Source organism: Delphinapterus leucas, chromosome X (genome assembly GCF_059928025.1).
Source record: "Delphinapterus leucas isolate spDelLeu-1000000601 "Yukka" chromosome X, BTC_Dleu_Yukka2, whole genome shotgun sequence".
Classification (NCBI taxonomy): Eukaryota; Metazoa; Chordata; class Mammalia; order Artiodactyla; family Monodontidae; genus Delphinapterus; species Delphinapterus leucas.
Genome location: NC_143150.1, coordinates 36,293,668 through 36,296,533, shown reverse-complemented (window position 1 = coordinate 36,296,533; position 2,866 = coordinate 36,293,668). Strand labels below are relative to the sequence as shown.

Genomic DNA, 2,866 nt, shown 5'->3' with positions numbered 1-2,866 from the left:
TTATTCTATTAATATGGTATTTTTAATTGTTTTGTGGGCTTTTTTTTTAAAGACACACTTATTCAGTGTCATGATCAGACTATTATATTTAGCAATCAACAGCATGGGTGCAAGAAACGAAAATCTACATTAAAACCCTTTGTTGGAATGCTTTACACCTTCCACAGAACAGAAACTAAAATAACCTGTTATACAATTAGTCACAAATACAGTCCTCGAATATATACACTACCAAACGTAAAATAGATAGCTAGTGGGAAGCAGCCGCATAGCACAGGGAGATCAGCTCGGTGCTTTGTGACCACCTAGAGGGGTGGGATAGGGAGGGTGGGAGGGAGGGAGACGCAAGAGGGAAGAGATATGGGAACATATGTATATGTATAACTGATTCACTTTGTTATAAAGCAGAAACTAACACACCATTGTAAAGCAATTATACTCTAATAAAGATGTTTAAAAAAAAGTTATACAAATATAAAACAACAACAACAAAAAACCCAACAAATACAGTCCTCGAGTTCTTTTTGCCCATACACGTGAGTATTGTCTAAAATGTCTTATTTGTAGCAGCTAGGCCCTGTCACCACTGTGCTTGGCTGAAGTCACAAATCTGTTATAACCTGTAGCTTCCCTGTCACTTCTCTGGTTCTCCTCTTCTGCAAAGATTTGTTTCCTGGCAGTAATTAAAACCTTCTGCCACTGCCATAGCTACTGCTGCCACTGGAACCTCCAGAGCCACCTTGGTTTCATGGTTTGGCAAAGTATTGGCTTCCACCACCACAGGGGCCAGAACCTGTGCCTCCAAAGTTTCCTCCTTTTGTGGGTCCAAAATTTGAAGACTGATTGTTGTAATTGCCAAAGTCACTGTAGCTTCCACCACCTCCAAAACTGCTTCCATCATTACCAAATCCATTATAGCCATCCTGTCACCATATCCACCACCACCGTGGCTGCCACCAAAGCCACCTCGACCACTGAAGTTTCCTCCATGACCAAAGCTGTCACTCCCACCAAAACCACGTCTGCGACCACCACCAAAGTTTCCAGAACCACTGTGATCTCTTTGGCTGGATGAAGCAACAGCCATCTCTTGCTTAGATAGGGCTTTCCTTACTTCACAGTTGTGGGCATTCACAGTGTGGTATTTCTGAATGACAATCTTGTCTACAGAGTCATGGTCATCAAAGGTTACAAAAGCAAAGCCTCTCTTTTTGCCACTGCCTTGGTCAGTCATGATTTCAATCACTTCGATTTTCCCATACTGTTCAAAATAATCTCTTAGGTGATGTTCTTCAGTGTCTGTTTTAATGCCACCAACAAAAAACTTTTTCACAGTTAAGTGGGTACCGGGTCTTTGAGAATCTTGAGACGGCCCTCTTTGGTTCCACAACTCTTCCATCTACCTTGTGTGGCCTTGCTTTCATGGCTGCATCCACCTCCTCCACAGTGGCATATGTGACAACCCCGAAGCCTCTGGAGCGCCTGGTGTTTGGATCCCTCATTACCACACAGACTGTGAGTATTCCCCATTGCTCACAATGGCTCCCCAGACTGTCATCGGTTGTTTCAAAGTTCAAACCTTCAATGAAGAGCTTCTGCAGCTGTTCAGGCTCTTTGGGAGACTCTGACTTAGACATGACAGCAGTAGAGGGGAGAGACTTCAACAATGCTTACTTGGCAGCATCCATGGGCAGAAAGCTTCACTGTTTCTTTTTTAAGATTTTTTTGATGTGGACCATTTTTAAAGTCTTTATTGAATTTGTTACAATATTGCTTCTGTTTTGTGTTTTGGTTTTTTGGCCACGAGGCATGTGGGATCATGGCTCCCCGACCAGGGATCGAACCTGCACCCCCTGCATTGGAAGGTGAAATCTTAACCACTAGACCGCCAAGGAAGTCCCTAATTGTTTTTAATACTTCTCCAATTTGCATTTCTGGAACAAATCCAACTTTGTTTTGTTTTATAATCCTTTTTATATATTGCTGAATTCGGTGTGCTAATGCTTTTTAAGATTTCTTGCATGTGTATTCAGGAGGGTTATCAGTCTGTAGTTTTCTTTTCTTCTGATGTCTTTATATGTGTCTTTGGTATCAGAGTAATACTGGCCTCACAGAAGGAATTGGGAAGCACTTCCATCCTCCTCAATTGTTGAAAGAGTCTGTAAAGGATTGGTGTGATTTTTTTTCCCTTAAATATTTGATCCAATTTGCCACAAAAGCCACATGAGCCTGGGCTTTCTGTGTGTGGGGGTGGGGGGGATGATTTAAATTGCTGAATCAATTTCTTTACTTTTTAAAAAATCTATTTGCATATCATAATTTTTTGGTAATACTGCTCATATTAGATAATACAGTTGACCCTTGAACGACATGGGTTTGAATTGCATGGGTCTCCTTATACATGGATTTTCTTCAATAGTAAATACCACAGTGCTACACAGTTGGTTGAATCTGTGGATGCATATGCGGAGGAACTGCAGATGCAGAGGAATGGCGAATACGGATATATGCGGATTTTCAACTGCATGGAGGATCAGCGCCCCAACCCCCCGTGTTGATCAAGGGTCAACTGTATGTTTTAACAATTCTCGATTCTGATTTTGCCTTCTGATGGCTGCTGTCACTATTTTCTTGGTTGTTTACTAACTTGCCTGAACTAAGTTTATGACCTCTGTCTCCACTATAATGTAGGGCTGCTGACGGCTCTGCTAAGACTTTTTTCTCTTGCTTTTATTTTTAAAGACTAGCTTCCTCAGGGTTGCTCCTATATCTGCATAGCTCAGTGTTAAGGTTTTGCTCAAACACCTCCAGCGAGTATACGTCCATTATCTGCTGAGGAGTCTGTGGGTGGACTGAGGAACACATT

The 2,866-nt window shown here is 41.9% G+C and overlaps 1 pseudogene; it reads right to left on the bottom strand.

Annotated features, from left to right (window-relative positions):
• Window positions 1-683: 683 nt before the first annotated feature.
• LOC111165744 (heterogeneous nuclear ribonucleoprotein A1 pseudogene) lies at window positions 684-2,541 on the bottom strand (annotated as a pseudogene).
• Window positions 2,542-2,866: the final 325 nt, after the last annotated feature.